Source organism: Uloborus diversus, chromosome 3 (assembly GCF_026930045.1).
Source record: "Uloborus diversus isolate 005 chromosome 3, Udiv.v.3.1, whole genome shotgun sequence".
NCBI classification, from domain to species: domain Eukaryota; kingdom Metazoa; phylum Arthropoda; class Arachnida; order Araneae; family Uloboridae; genus Uloborus; species Uloborus diversus.
The window spans coordinates 100,478,582-100,496,116 of record NC_072733.1 but is presented as its reverse complement, the minus strand read 5'-3'; the positions used below and the strand labels follow the sequence as shown (position 1 = coordinate 100,496,116).

At 32.6% G+C, this 17,535-nt stretch overlaps 1 protein-coding gene across 1 annotated transcript in view; it reads right to left on the bottom strand.

The window, feature by feature from the left end:
* LOC129218399 (E3 ubiquitin-protein ligase HUWE1-like) overlaps positions 1-16,615 on the bottom strand; it is a 736,974-nt gene extending 720,359 nt beyond the window's left edge. The window contains exon 1 of the mRNA XM_054852650.1: positions 16,541-16,615. The gene's annotated coding sequence lies outside the window, so the exon portion shown is untranslated. The remainder of the gene's footprint in view (positions 1-16,540) is intronic.
* Between the last annotated feature and the right edge of the window lie 920 nt (positions 16,616-17,535).

Genomic DNA, 17,535 nt, shown 5'->3' with positions numbered 1-17,535 from the left:
TCAGTACCTGATGATTTTATATTTACTTTATATCCGATGAACCGTTTCTAAGAGAATGCATTTCGAGTATTATTTAATTATCAATTCCAGTTGAGTGAAACATTTTCCTCCTTGTATGATATGTATATATTCAGCTTGTGACCTGTGATATTGACTGCATAAACTGCAGAGTTCCTCGCGTACAATCCCTCTCAGGCCCTCATCAACAAAATGTAGCCGTTTATTTCGAGTATGAATGTCTATTTATAGTCACTGCAACATTTTTCATTATCAGTAGTCATCAAATTGCAGGTAAAAAAAAATGTCAAAATTAAGTTATGTTTCTGATTTTATATTTACTTTTTATTCGATGAACCGTTCTTTATTGAAGAGAATGAATGATTACGAGTATTATTTAATTTTCAATTCCAGTTGAGTGAAACATTTCCCGCTTTGTATGATATTTACAATGCAAAAAATAGTTGTTGTTTTTATAGTAATATACTGTTTTTTCTTACAGTTTAATAGTGCTCTGCTAAATAACAGAAAAAAACTGCAGAACTCTTAGATTGCGCGCAAAACGATGCGCAAAAGGTGTTTGTTTACATACGAATTGCATAAACCGAAGAATTCTTCGTATACAATCCTTTTGAGGCGCTCCTCAGCAAAGTGTATCTATATTTATTTCGTGTACGAATGTTTATCTAGGTCACCGTAACATTTTTCATTATCATTAGTCATCAAATTGAATGTAAAAAAATGTAAATATTAAGTTCATTATGTTTCTGATTTTATATTTGTTCTGATTTTATTTTATATTTCCGCTTTGTCTGATATATATATTCATCTTGTGAGTTGTGATGCATATTGACTGCATAAACTGCAGAGTCCCTCGTGTACAATCCCTTTGAGGCACTCATCAACAAAATGTAGCCGTTTATTTCGTGTATGAATGTTTATTTATAGTGATCGCAACATTTTTCATTATCATTACTTAACAAATTGCATGTAAAAAATTGTCAATAATAAGTTAGTTATGTTTCTGATTTTATATTTATTTTATATCCAATGAACCGTTTTTATATTGAAGTGAATGAATTTCGAGCAGCATTTAATTATCAATTCCAGTTTAGTGAAACATTTTCCGCACTTCAAATTTTATGTGAAACAATTGTCACTATTAAGTAAGTCCATTTCATAATTATGATATTTTTCTACTTACTTTGTATCCGACGAACCGTCTTTTTATTGAAATATGAACCGTCTTATTATTTTGTTTTATTTTCTGGTTAAATGTATCATTTTCCCCTTTGTATGATATGTATATATTTATCTTGACAGGTGTGATGCATATTTACTGCATGAACTACACATTGCATTGTGTACAATCCCTTAGAGGTAGTTCTAAACAGAACTAACTTGCGTAGTGCATGGTTCGAAGGAATCCCATTTCTAGTTTGAATGTGTGAGCTTTAAGATGAAAAGTGTAAACTCATCCTTTCCGTGTCATTGCAAATCACGACTGAATCTGTTTTAAATTTTATCATGTAGGAGAAAGGGCTACATCCCTCTAACCCCCACCCCTCCAACATTAATATGTCGCTAAACATAGCATATATATTTATATATTTCTCTCGGAGTACCGACTTAAATTCGAAAAGTATTGCAGTAATTAGAATCTCCGGAATTTCGGTCTAATCTTTTGTAAGTTAAACGGCGGCGGGAGGGGCGTGGGGGATACAACCCCCTCATCCTGGGAACAAAGTAATCTATATTTGATTGATTTAATTTGAAGGTAATAACTTCAGATAAAAATACCTCCACCTTACTTCCTCCAAGCCTTTCCGTACCATTGCAGATGACTGTTTACTCTTTTGTAAGTTTTGACTACATAGGAGAACCCCCCCCCCCCACCCTACCATATTTACAAACTATTATACATTACCTGGTGTATGTGTGAGGAAATAGAAGGTTTTAGCCCTTTGCCCCACCCCTAACTCCGCAATGGCCATGTAGCATGGGCGCTGACTTGCAAAAATTATTGGGGGGGGGGGGCTGTGCCAATCATCACCGGGGATTTAGGGGGTATGTAATCCCACGGAGGTGCCCCCCCTCCCAAATAAAGGTCGATTTTTGTGCCTTGAAAATGCCAATTTACATATTTTCTGATGTGTATAATTTAAAAAAACAAACAGTATGTGACATGGCATTTTCATAGTAAAACAATCCAAAAGTTGGTATACAAATTTTTCTGGTTCAACTAGATCATGTCACTTGTCTTAGTAAGAGACATTTTTTTGTTCTATTTTATGGGGAGTCATGCAGTGCCGTAGCTGGACATGGAAAAGGTAGGGCGCTTGACTTGCATTGAAGGGCACTCCCAGAGACGCCGACTTAAAAAATGTCGGGAGGGGGGGGGGCATGCCGCAGGAAATTTTCTAAATTTGAGATGAAAAATAGTGAGTTTTAAAGTTTTATTTAAAGCATTTTAAAGTCATTATTACAACATTATATTTCAACATTAGAACCACGAAAACTCGACAAGCCCGACACTTATTTTTTGGCTTTGAAAAAAGGAAAAAATAAACACAAATACACACAGTATTTTTGCAAAAAGGTAATTTAATTTACGCATGCTTTTTAAGGCCAGTTGTTTTTTCATTAATGATATCGGCTAACATATTTAAGTGTAAACGCAGTCAATCAATGTCTAGATCATTTTTGAAAAACTTAGTTGATTTTTCAAAATGTTCTCCTCTCTTTCACCTCTGTTTAATAAAAGCAAGCACTCTTGTTCAACTGCAATGACCTGTGTGCGTCCAGTTGATGTAAATCGCCCAATAATGCAAAATTGCACCATTTTACAAACCTCAATATATATTGCCTTGTAGTAGTCGAGTTCCGACCTACGCGCGGGATGCATTCCAAGACCCCTCGCGTAAGTCGAAATTTCGCGTTGTGGAAAAGGGTATGTGTAAATTTTTTTATAAACGTACCTAATTATTTTAGACATTTGTAAACACCTCCTCAAACTGTTAAAAGTCATTTCTTAACTAACTGTGCATTACTGTTTCTTACATAAAGAACTGAATGTTTACTTGTATTTAAAACAAAATGTTTTATTCAACATAAAATACTGCTACGATGTATAAAATCAATGATCAATGGGAAAGAAAGAAAAAATAAACCGGTATACGGTAGGCACAGTATATAGTAAGAAAAGCAAATGCATCTTTAGTTGTACTATTCAGTCGATCCATTATTGACATTTGTGCACAATACACGAGCAGTTTCCATTTTCATATTTTTTTTTCATTTTACTAAGACACTACTCGGTGAATTTTTACGGATTTCCTTTTCTTAACTTGTAATTGTATGTATGGAAGATTCACTCATACCTAATTCTCGTGCTACCTTCAACGCATTTTTTAGTTGAGCTTCAGCTTTTCAAGAAGCTCTAACTTTTCTTTAATTGTCAGAAACTTTCTCTTTTTATCTTCATAAACTTTAGATGAAACAGCGCTCTTAGGTGTCATTATATTTCATTAACTCTCGCATTTAAAATGAAAAGAAAAATTCCACTCTCAGCGATGCTGAAAGGATGAAGATCCATTCATGGAAAAAACATTTTTTTTTAGTAACCAATATTAAAGTCGATACGAACACACCACGATTCCCTTCCGAGAATTTTCGTGTTGCGGGTGAGGAATTCGCGTTAGGTCTGAACACAGAAGAAAAAATCACGTTATAGCCATATCGCGTAAGTAGCGGGAGTCAACTGTATTCCTTTGGGATTTTGAAAGTGTGCGGTGAGCTGCCTTCGTTGTTTTCATGTTTCTTTGGTATACGTTGATTCCGAGGAAGGGAAGGATCATCATTTTGGGAAGGTTTTCTTTTAAACACAATTCCCAAAAGTGTTCAAAACTATCACGCCTCCCATATAATATATCAAACTCTCATCTCTTTTTTCCCAGATCAGCAACACTTAGGTGAGTGTGCCGCAGCGCTGCCCACCGGCAACAGACTTGACCCGTAAGTTCGCGCACTGGGACAAATGTTTACAGTGCTCGCAGCACTGTAACACTATTATTATTCACACCACTCGTTTTCAGTTAACCTGCTTACACAACCGTAATAATTATTTGTTTTAACTCATTACTGAATACATTTTACAAAGTAAACTATCTTCAAACAAGAAAAATAAAAGATAAATTTATGAGTTTTGAAAACATAATGTAACTAATAATTTTCTTGATTTATTGGGAGGGGGGCTCGGGCCCCCTCAGGTTCCAGGGAGTAGGCGCCACTGTCATGTAGATATAGTAAATGAATAAGAATACCATCCACGAAAATCTGCACTGGATTTGAAATGTAAAAACTAAAATTTACAGTTATGTGCTGAGTAGGTATTTATTACGGAAATACTGAACAAAAAGGAGTCATAAATGTTAAATATTTAGAAGAAATTAAGTTAGTGATCAATTTGCATGAGGAAAAATCAAAGAAAAAGAAAAGGGGGACAAGATTAAATTTAACAGTATCAAATCCTTTTCCAAACCATTATTGAAAGGAGATTACTCATTTTCTTGAAAAATAGTCACAACCCTAAAACTTTCAAAACAGGAAAGCTTCTTGAATTTGGTCTGCACATTTTTTCACCTTTCGTTTTTCTCTTTTATCGCCCATATACGATGTTTGTGTTTGTGTAAATCATATACTATTTCTTATTGAGATATTAAGTCAAGAATGTTTAGGAAAACTATGATGAAAAGTTGAAATTTCAGAAATTATTCTGAGTGTCGATCGAACAACAGATATTCGATGGAGCCTGCTTTTTCCAGAGAAGAAATCCTGTTTATTAAGTGACTAAACCGAAGCAGTCGTTAATAAACCGGTAACTTCAAACCAAACTATACAATTACAGCAAACGTGACAGATTTAGGTAAATTAAAAATTTTTGCTCACACATAGTCGAATACACTATGATTTTTCATTTATCTCATAAATAAAAAAATATATAAACGTTTTTCGTTTCAAAATAGCCAAAAAATCGCTTTTATTATTATTATTATTTATTTATTTATTTTTTTTTTTTTCATTTTATTAGAGAATGGCATTCACTACAACAAAATACAGACCGACAAAATTAAAAATTGCGAAATGCCTTGCAGTGAAAAGCTGAAATTAGCAAAAGGAATGCATTCAACCACTTCTCGATGGGGGGCCGATTCCCTGGGCCCTCGGGAAACATCGTTATCAGACTTTGAAGAAAGGAGGAACTCGCAAGTGGCTCGCGTTGGGAAAAAGGGGAGAAAGCTGAAGTGATTTATGGTAGAGTTAATTTGGAAAAGTGCCAGACACTGGTATTTTTCGGATTTCTTACTTCAGCGACATCTGCATGAGGAAGTTGGAACTAAATGTCCGTAGATTGAACAAATTTTTAAAACATCCACACTTTAAAATATAAAAATTGATTAAAATGAACTTTAAAAATTATCATTAAGACCCTCAAAGTCTTATGAATCATCGATAACTGTTTTTTCCCTAATAGTATTACAGGATTTGTAGTAGGAAGCAAAGTTGCTCAGTTTTTAGTGCGTGTATGGTTGCTATTCTGAAACCGTCGCCAAGCGAGATTTTCATTTAAAATTAATTTAAATTATAAAAACGCAAAATTTTTCTACAATATTATCTCAATCCATTCTAGACTGAAAATCATGTCGTATGCAACAAAGATCGGGAGGCTATTTGCTGTTGATTTTGATTACGGGAGTAGATTGATTTCCCCTTGGCGCCAATCTCTTGGGACAACAGCCTTAAAGAAATGCAGATACGTATCATTTTTCTCCTTAGAATGTTTTCAAAAGAAAAATTCACTGAAATCCTGTTACAACGTATATCAGTATAACGAAATACCCGTTTTAACCAAATATAATAATAAAAACTAGTCCCGATTTTGAAGTTCATTGTTACTAGATTTCACTGTATTATGAATTACATGATCCATGTGTACATACCTTGTAAAGAATTTTTTACGAGTTTGGCTCGAGCAATTATTTTCAAAAATGTTTGTTGAGCTGTGGAAAGCATTTTATGCGTTTACATTTGTAGTAACATAGTATAGTCAAGGGTCCGGCCAGAGGATATTTGGGTCCGTTAACGGACCCTTCACAAAAATCCGGTCAACCAAAACGGACCTTTCATAAAATCCCGATCAAACAAAACGGACGCTGCACAAAATTCTGATAAACAAGATCGGATCTTTCACAAATTGTTTATTGAAAGAACAAATCTGAAAGCAAAATAACGCATATTTCTGTGTATAAACCGATAATTTTTGGAGCCTTTTTTGAAGTCAAATTAGAGGGATCAGCTTATACAAAATCGGCTTATTTTGAAGAAAAAAAAAATAAATCGGCACTCTTGCAATGCTCCTGCAAGGGATAAATGATTGCTACTGCCAAATAAATATAATGGTTGTTTGTTTTATCACAGCTAATTAGCAGCGGTGTTGTTGTAAACTTTTCTGAAAAGGCATCGGTAAGCACTTTTCTCCCGCTCATGATTTAATAAACAATAATAATATATATCTGCGAAATGAACTAAGAACTGCAAAGGGATAGTAAGGGTGGGGAAAAAATATGATCTCTTCCGATAGGGTTACCAACTTCAAAATTATCACTACTTAGCGTCTGGCGTTGAACCTTTAATAATGACTTGATTCGAAAATATTCTCATCATTTCACCAGCTTTTCAATATTTGCGTTTTTATGGTGTGGTGCGATGTTTAATTGTTATTTTGGGAGAAAATTATATGGGTTTTGATTTTTCGATGCTAACAAGCATCTTTAACTTTAAATAAACTCTTTTAATTACCGTTTTTTTTCTTTAGATGTCTACATTTTGAAAAATGCAATCTTTTAACATCCGATATGAGAATCATATTTTTCTTTTTTCAAGCTAACTTCCCTTAATTAGGATGCAAATAAAGGAAGTCTCTTTATTTCTGTTGGAACTCTCATTTCAAGTTTTTAAAGCGAAATTCCATTTTCTGTTATGAGTCAAAAATTAAAGTGATGAATAGATGGTTTATTATATTTTATTTATTTTTTATTTATTTATTTATTTATTTTTTTGCGTCAACTGTGTCAAAATAAAGTCAAATATACTGATTTAAGATTGCAAATGAGCAATTTTCACACTCATATGAGAAAATGTTTCGTTTTTGCGATCGCGATTTTTGCGTTGGGTTCATTCACTTGCGATTTATTATTATGCAATTGTCAATGATAATTGGGAAGGGGGGGGGTCTGTTTGCTTTTTTCACTAAGAAAAATTTCCAGGAAAACAAAGGTTAAGGGAGTGCTTTTTGCTTGATCAATCAAAGGCACTTGTTTTATAAAACCCATTTACTTTAAAACCCATTTTTAAAGTAAATTTTGAGTTAATCTTATTGTAACTGACCAAATATTTTCTCACATAACTAAGTCTTGCAAGTGTATTATTTGAAAATAATTTTACAACGATAAAATCACAAAAACTTAGGGCAAAAATAACCAATTTATTTTATTTCATGCCTCCCCCCCCCCCCCCCGCCCAAGTATAAATATTTTTATATTATTCATTTACACACTAAGATTTTCGGTTTAAAATTTAAGGGACTCATTTTTTCCACCAAAAGACCCAAATCTATTTCATTAATGGGTCCCTGGGACCCAGGTTATGGATAGTTGAGCGCGAACACTGAGATCAATGGCCCTCTTCAAACTATCGACTCCCTTGCTCATTACCACTTCTTCCGGTAAGCTGTTCCAAGGTTCCACTACCCTGCTATAATAATAATTTTTCCTAATATCCACGTTAGCCTGAAATTTAAATAGCTTAAAACAATGACCCCTTGTCCTGTTTTCAGTGCTAAACTTCAGCCCCGTAACATCTTTCATTTTAATAAATTCAAACGACTGAACCATGTCCCCTCGGTCTCTTCTTTGCTCAAGACTGTACATTTTTAGCCTTCTAAGCCTGAAATCATAGTCTAAATGAGAAATTCCATTTATTAGCCTTGTAGCTTGCCTTTGAACCCTTTCCAATACATTAATATCTTAAGATAAGGAGACCAAAAATTGAACAGCATACTCCAAATGATGTCTAACCAAACTTCTATATAAGGGCAAAAGAACTTCTTTAGATTTGTTTGAAACTAGTGTTTTTCAAGCACAGACATAGGCCGTTTAAAACATCTTTGCATCATTCAGAAAACATTGTGGTCTGAGTGACATGAATACCCTGTCCTCAATCGGATCAACATCATGGGACAATATTGATGAAATCAGAATACTTTCAAGTAGAGCAGTTAAAAGTTCAATCTTGTAATAAAATGAAACCTTATTCTAGAGTATTGAAAAGAACATATCCGTTAAATATATCAACTCTGATAACTCTATTGAATTATTGAGTCACAAGTTCTAAACTTCAATAAACATTCTAAATATCTCAACAAGTGATACTTAAAAATATTTTTTCTCTTTACATCATTTTATCTAATAAACAAGATACAATCTTACACTACTTTTATTAATATTTATGATATTTTGAGCTAGTGGAGGAGGTTGAGCTGGGTTGATTTTGGCACTTTTCATTTATATAACGTTGAAAAGTTCTCACTTGGTGAAAACTCAAAACTTTAATAACTGGACTATACCATTTTCCATCAAACTTGAAGCGATACTGCATATTTTAGAAGGTTTCATACCGGAGCAATATTATTGAGAAAAATTGCTTGGAGTCCTTAACTACGACAAAGCTGCGGACTAAGAGTAGAGGAGTTAGAGAGACTAATTTGGAGATAAATGAGTAAGAGTAAATTTCCCTCTGATTCCAGAGTTCTCATTTAAATTCCTACATCAACATCTTATGACATATTTCAATTCAAAATATGAAACGGAACAAATTGGAAAAAAAAACCTTTTTACTCTTGAAAATTACTGTATTAGAATAATAGCTGGTGAATTCCAGTTAACATGAAACCAAGAGGTCAGAAAATCAATTTGAACAAATCCCTAAGAGTTATACATCATTAGAAAGCTTATAATTCCTAGAAGAAGAATCTAGTGTTTTTTTCTTATATTAGATTTTAGTGGAGGAAGAGATGGTAAAATATCTATTTTTTTTAGCAAATAAAATTATCATTTCTGTACCTTATTACTACTCAAATTATGCTTCTAAATTTAAGTGGAGTAAATTTAATATTGATATAAAAACTAAAAAAGTAAAATAAAACCATGTTTGGGCTTGTTTTGAGCATAAACAGTTTAATTAGGGGCATAATTACAACATCATGTATTATATGTGACATCCGTTATAAAAGTTAAATTCTCCTTGCACTGTGAAACATTTTTTAAAAAGTTTTGTTCTTAATTATTTTCTTTATTTTAAGGGTAATGAAACTAATTCCCAAAATTTATATGATTATAGTAAAAAGCATGCAGAAACAGGCATGTAACGGACGTTACAAAGTTCGTAACTGACGTTTCAACTTGAATGTAAAATCAGTTACACATTTTTAGATGCAATTATAAAAATGTATTCAACACATCAAATAATTCATAAAGTCCGTGGTTTGCAACATGTAGCCAGGGTTGGACTGGGTCCTGAAAAAGGCACATGCCAATTGGGGGGCGGGGGTACAGACAATCATTTTCAGGTAGCGAATGGCTAATGGGCATTATATGGAGAAGTGACAAATTAAAATAAAACAAAATATATACATAGAAATGAGGTAGGCCTATTTTTTTTTAATTGTGATTAAAGGAGTTTGAATTAAAAGTGTTTTAAGTATAAAGAATGGGGGGGGAAAGAATTTTTACCAGTATTTTGGATCTACTCTAATTGTTCATCGATGGATTTGTTTGTGGACTCTTTTTAACAGCCATTTAGATCCTCAATGGTATTTTTTTCTCGCAAGAAAATACGCAATATCAAGATGGCATCTCTTTTTACCAGTTTTTGTATCAAATGTGATGAAATAAGCAGAGAGAAAGATCATTACAAAGATTAAAATTGTAAAAACAGTTTGAAGATAAATAGTGATGTACTTGTCATTTGATTAAGCCAGTTTAATTTTCTTTCATAAATAGGGTGTTAAGGGACTCTAAGCCTTATCTAAATTTTGCAAAATTTTAATTCTGAAAACACAGCTTACGATGACCTTTGATGATATTAGGCAGGGAAAGAGAATAACGGAAGTTCTTATCCGGAATTTTTTTTTTAACTGTAGTCTTTTAAATAATGATTGTTGGCCATCTTTGGTAGTGTCAAGGAGATGGATTAGTGATCTCCTCCTCAAGCACTTCTTGATATTGCAACAACAAAAACAAGATTTTAGACAATTTTAAATATGATGCCATGGAAAGGGAGGTGTGAGACTTCTCCCCAATCACATTTTTAGAATTGAAACTCTAAAAACTCAATTGTAAGGACCATCTTAAAGGTAGGAAAAGTACACGTTAAAAATTTTCTCTCCCTGGAAATGTTTTTACATTGAAATTTTTACTCCACTTTAGACTATTTTTTTGTGATATTGGTTGTAAATGTTTAAAAACTCTGGTGACAGGGCATGAAGGAGTAGTGAAACTTAGTACTATCTATGAATCTAATCACATTGACTCAAGTTTGAAAGTTAAGAGAATGTTCAGTCTCTTAAAGGATGGAGAAACTCAAAACTACTGACCAACAGGGAGATTTAGAGGGGGTCCATGTCTCTCTCCCTCCAAACCTTGTGCGCTTTGGAATTGTTTTCGGAGAGGAATAAAAACTATATTTACAAAAATGACGAAAACTAAAATAGCGAATCTTATCACTGTGTTTTACTTTAAATAAATTTAACTCCAAGTCAGGACAGAATTATTTCCTTTCCCTTGAAACAGAAAAATTTATCTTTATTTTAAAAATGTTCCTACATTTTTTCATGATATCAATTTAGAGGCTCATTTAACTCAATAGACTTCTGATTGGATGTAACTCGAGCCATGCATGGGGATAGATCAATGGCGCACATTGTGCTTTTTTTTTGGGGGGGGGGGTGTTAATTATATATTTTGGTTTGGGCTCTCTTGAGAGGATAGACACCTGTGAGTATTGAGCTTGTTAGAGAATGCCCCCCTCCTTCCCCCAAAATGATCCGGCTAATCCACCACTGTCTGCCAAACATTGGAAACATTGATATTAGGAATTATATTAATAATAGTTGTTTTTAATGGTGACCTATATCCTGGCCAAGTCCAAGAAATAATTGAGGGTACAGTCCAGGAACTTTTCTACACTGGCCTGAAAAGAACTTCAAATGAGCAGGAAAAAAGATGCAGAATGGTACAAGGTGAATAAAGTTTTCAATAAAATCAGCACTCCAATGAGGCTAGTTTCAGCATAAGGGTTATTTTCATTTAATGTGAATAAACTGCAAATATGTTTTTAAACTCATGTAATGTAAACATTCTTTTTAGCGAAGTAAATGACATTAAAATATCATTGTAGGCAAGTGTTTGTCAAAGTTTTTTTTTTTTTTTTAATATTATAATTAAGTAATAGGTTTAATTTTTTACAATTATTGTATAAAATGTTTGATTATGACTTAGTGATTTCATTATATGGTCTATAAGAAGTTAAGGTACATATTACCTTTCAACTATTAATTTATCATTCAGTAGATACATAAAATATCTCCGTGTCATACAGTGTAATATCAGTTACAGCCCGCGTAACGTCCATCACAGTGATTTTAAAAAAATTTATTACAAAAGAGAATAACTGAATTTTAATACCAAGGTTCTAATAAAATTAGAAGCATGTCTTGAGACGTTAAAAAAACTGAACAAATTTACATAATAGATTCACAGACTTTTTAATCTTATCATGACAGAGCATAAATGATGTTCCACTTTATGCAATGTCTGTTAGTTAAATATTATTTATTTTTTGCAGCTTAAATACAAAAATAAACTTTAAAAACCTGGTCAAAGTAATCTTCAGTCTTGGTTTTATCAAGAAAAAATAACTTGCTCCTATTTGGAAGCATTTATATGCATCTCATAATCTTTTTATAATTGATTTTGTGTGTGAATGTAACGTCCGTTACAACAGAATTTCCCAGTTAAAAGATTATAATTACCATCCTTGTTTGATTTACAAGTTTCTCACAAAAATTTTTAAGTGCATAATTTCAAAAAATGATAGAAATGAGATAAAATTTTGTTATCACACTTATATCTGCACATAGAACAGCTTCAAAATTTACTTTTAAACTGTGGTCTGAAACCTTTGTAACCAAAGTGAGCCATCTTTATTGCTGAGTAATATAATGGTTCTGTAATTTAGACATCAAATAAAGTTGCAAACTACAATATGGATAAAAAGATGAGACATTTTCAAACTTGGTCATCACTGTCTGCTCAAATTAATCCAGTTTGGAATTATAAATACAAAAGTGAAGACCAGTCACTGGCATAGCCAGGATTTCATTTCAGAGGGGGTTCAATCAGTGGCACAGCCAGGAAATCATTTCAGGGAGGGGCAGCTAGAGAAATTTGACAAATTGATATGGAGATCTTAAAAATAAGCAAAATAGAATTTAGAGATGAAAATTTTATTTAACTGTTATTAATAATAGGTAATTTTGAATGCATTTGAATTTAAAACAAGCAGCAAAATTTAACACAAAATAGAAATTTGAAAATTACAGCAAAATTACAAGAGTAATCTTCTGTTAGACATAGCCATTTTTTAACAACCTTGTCGGGAGTTATATATTCATCATCCTGATAAACAGATACTGAAGCCAAACTTACCCACCTATTTTCGTTCATTTTCTTCCTTAGATATGTTTTTTCTCTCTCAAAGCATGAGAAACTTGAAGAAGTGATGTGCTTGGAACTTTTAATTACTTATTAGTATGAAACGAAATACTCATGTTCGAATGAATGAAACCGAAATGAATGAACCTTTTTTTCCTGAGTCATTGATTCTCTGTTTTATTCCCATCTAGATTACCCACTTCCCCAAAAAGCCCAAGCAGGGACGAAATTCCAAGAAATTTAGAGAGAACTAGACAAATGAGAAGTGCATTTTGATTGATTCTAAACAGGTATATTCTCAGAATTTGCATCTACTTCAATGATAAAAGGACAACCAATGTTTTGGAGACTGCAGAAAGGAATATTTTTGCACACTAGCAAAAATTTAAGAATCATTGCAATAAAGCTCTCGCCTTACACACCTCTCATTTTGTGCCCCCCCCCTCCTCTTCCTCCACTGTATACTTAATTTATCAATTTTCCTTGAAAAAAAATTTTTGTATGTTATATATTGTACAAGAGAAATATATGTGCAAATTTTTTCTTGTTCCATTTTTGAACTGGAGTATGATGCTTGTTTTCAGTGCAAGGCATTTTTTCTTCAATCGTATACAGTTGGCTCTCTGTTTAACGATGCTCTATTTAACAATGACTTTTCAAGGTCTCAGATGGTCCACTTTAGTGTTAAAAGCATTCTATTTAAGGAAGCTTTCTACTTAAGGATGATTTTTTATGGTCCCTTGAAAGTCGTTAATCAGAGAGCCAACTGTATTTAGTCATTTGGAGGGGGGTCTGGACCCCCCTTGGCTATGCCACTGAGACCAGCAATGGGTTCTGGGTCCAGCAAGGCTGGTCCTAGTCAATATACTAGTCCCAATGGAAGATTAACGCCCCTATTAAAGCTATCCACCCAATTGTTCTTTAGAGTCTTTTCCGGTAAGCTGTTCCAAGTGCCTACAATCCTACTCGGTGATGGCGATTGGGAGGGGAGGGAGGCAAAAAAAAAAGACAACTAAAAGCCATGGGACTTTTAACAGCAGCAAAAAATGTAAAAAAAAAAGTACAAAGTTTTGCTAGGCCTGGTTTTGAGAATATTGAAGCAGTAAGTGGAAATTGATGCAAGTCTACTCGCATTTTTCAAGATTTTAATAATTTTGTAGACAATAACTTTCCCCAAAGAAACACTTAGACATGAATTAAACGTACATTATTTACCCCAAAGTATTTTGAGGTGTCACAAACACTTGATAATAATTCTAGTAAACAAGTATGGCTTGTTTAAGTAAAACAATTGATTTACTGATATCTTAACAATGAACACATGAACTAAAAATTATTGCTTGTGATAAATAATGTTTTGTAAACAGATATACAAAGCAAAACAAATAATAATCTTCTGAAAATTGACATTTCTGCTCTTTTAACAATTTCTAGTTTTGGTTCCTAAATTGGAAAATAAAATAAGTTAATTTACCATAAAAAGGGGAATTCCTGCCACTGATTCTACTGTAGTAATTTTTCCCCAAGTTCCAGATTAGCCTGAGACTTGAATAGCATAAAACCCCTTAGCCTACTTTCTGTGCAAAATACAGCCTATTCAGGGCCCAATACAGGCTGATTTTGCTACCGTTTTTCGGTACCTTCACAAAAATCTTATTTTGAAATCGGTACTTTCACAAAAATCAAGTAATAAAATCAGTAGCTTCACAAAAACATCGAAAATTTCACAAAAATTCACATTTTAAAATATAAAATTTGTTTCACTGTTTAAAATAAAATATACTCATAAAATAAAATTATAAGCAGGTTTATATGAACAATAGCTTAAATAGAAACCTTTTTGTAGTATTTTAAGTAATTTTTAGCTGTTTCACACCAAAGTGTATTTATGCAATATTATCGCAATCTTTAAACATCTGTTTTGATGAACCGTTTCTCTCATAATTTTCTATATTGTACACAGTACATAGATCATTAAGCTGAAATTACGATGGTATTTTTTGTACTTCTTAGGTTTTCAGCTCCTCCCCCCCCCCCCAAAAAAACGAAACCTGTAAAAAATACTAGATGACATTTACACTTTTCGAACTAACATTTCACTTGTTCCACTACTTCTTTTACAAAAATTAGGATGTGTCTAAAATTTCACAAAAACAATGCTGATAAAAAAAACTTTCACAAAAATAGAATGATGCAATACTTTCACAAAAATAGGTAGCAAGAAAAAAATCCTGGATTGGTCCCTGCTATTACCATCCTTTAATTTAACAATTGAATCATGCATTCTCCGACTCTCCCCTGCCTTAAGCTACATTGTGATTCATGCTTTTGCTTGTGTTCAAATATTTTATTGCAATTTTGCTAGCCATAACCAAGTGAAAGGAATTTTGTTACTTCTGTCCCCTTTCAAATAAAATTGTTAAAATGCAAAAAAAAAAAAAAAAAAACTTACATTGCCTAATAAATATTTTTACCTAGGTCTGTTGCATGTCTGCAACTTCTACTGCATTAGTTATCAGTTTTTAAGTAATCCTTAAGTACATGATTAATTCCACTGAAAAAAAATTTTCACATAGAGTAGCTGCTTAAATTAAAATGTCTTCAACTTATTTCACATAATTCTTTCAAATAAAGTGTTTTCAATGAGAGATCTAATCTTACTTTCAAATTAGTTTCAAGTTCCCTATTCTAAATTATTTAAATTTAGATTTTCTAAATTATCAAACAAACTTGAAGCAATTCGTTACTGTGTATTTAACTCTAATGAACAAATGCTTTTTACATAGGGTCATATACAACTTTTATTGAATACTCGCTTGATATTTAAACCATTCTGCGAACTTATTTTAAAAGTTGTTCTAATTTGTCAGGTTTTATACATTACTTACTGATTTATTTGATCAATGTAAAACTTTTAAGTCACACGTGAAATATCGATCATAATTTACAAAGAAGTATTCTACGAAACATTTACGAAGTATGACCATGTGACAATCTGGAAAATATTTCACTGTGAGCTTATTTATATCTGTACAAGATTGGTTCAAATGAGTAATCCAAAGAAAAGAAACATAAGACGGCAAGCCTAATATTTAACACTGATGAATAGCGAACCAAATACTTCATATTAACGGTAACAACTGAAAAGACGATGTGTATTTCGGTTCTCCCAACGTGTAGATTAACTGCATTAACGGGTGGACGAATCTTTATAAACAGCAGTTAAAATTATATCTTACAAATTAGAAATGTTTATTTTTAATATGGTTATAGATTATCTTGAATGTGTCGGTGTTTTTGTTTGTTTATCTTTCTTTTGAGTCGTATTTATACATCTGAACAGATTATTGTAATAAATCATAGAAAACAGGCAAAAAACTGGAAGGTTTTTTTTTTATTTTTTATACATCTGAACAGATTATTGTAATAAATCATAGAAAACAGGCAAAAAACTGGAAGGTTTTTTTTTTATTTTTTAGAGAAAAAAAGCCACCATGTAAAGGGAGAAAGGGGACGCAGGACGTTTGTATATCAACTTTTTAACACATTTCTTATGAAAATATGTGAACACAAAACATGTCGCAGATCCAGTGTCTAGTAGTCAACTACAGTGCTTTTCCGAAGTACTACACGAGCGAAAACATAAATATTTCAGTTCACGCAAAACAATTAACCAATCTCTAAAACACATACACACAATAAAAAAAACTCACCAAATTTCAATTTTGCATTTAAACAAACGACGTGCATAAAATTTCACAGAGAAATGAGAGATGCTCGAAGTTGCCAAATTCACTAACCAATTTTTAATGATTAGTCCAGTAAAAACGTCGACAGGTTCATAAACTGTTCTAGTTGACATAAAACGCAGCTAAGCCCTATAATTTAATGCAGAAGAAAAGTAAAAGGATTAGAAATGTAAAGACAGGTATCTTAAGCAGTGATTTTTATCCAAATTTTCATTAATTTTCATGTTCTAATGAACTACATTAAAGTTAAAATGATGTATTCGACTATGGAAATTAAACTATTCGTAAAGCTATGAATGCATAAAGTTATAAGAAAAATATTGCAATGGAAGACTATATATAAAAAAAAGAAATATAATTAACTTCATAACAATCATTATAAGCGTAATATAGCAGTCTTGATATTTTTTGGAGATAAGGAGGAAAGCCATAATTACACCAGATTATAAATATATATGATATTCGTAAACTGTTTTGGCAAAACATGAAGGTTTTCCAATCAAAATAAAGGATATTTACTAGAACATTCAGCAGCCTAATGTTATTTGTTCTTACAAGTATCAAAATGGTTTAATTTAAAAGCATGTCTTAGAGCGTCACTTATGACATCATTTCTATCGCGCCCAAAAAAGCGCGCAACTCCAAAAATACTACTGTAACCATATACCACGCATCGCACAAAAAAGTTTCCAGTGAAAAAAAACAGCACTGAAAATCGCATTACAGTTGATAAAGTAATCATCAAAATCAGAGCCCGATTCGGAAATTTTGGGACAGTTGACCGGACGCATCTATAGGGCCCACACGCATTTGTTTGTCATTGCGTACACATGACAGCAAACTGAAGTACGTCGACGGTGTAAGCAATTGAACCTTAATTTCAACCAACGATCACATACAGATGACAAAATTGTCATGTGAATGTGACCGATAATGGTTAGGTCATTAATGGTTAGGTT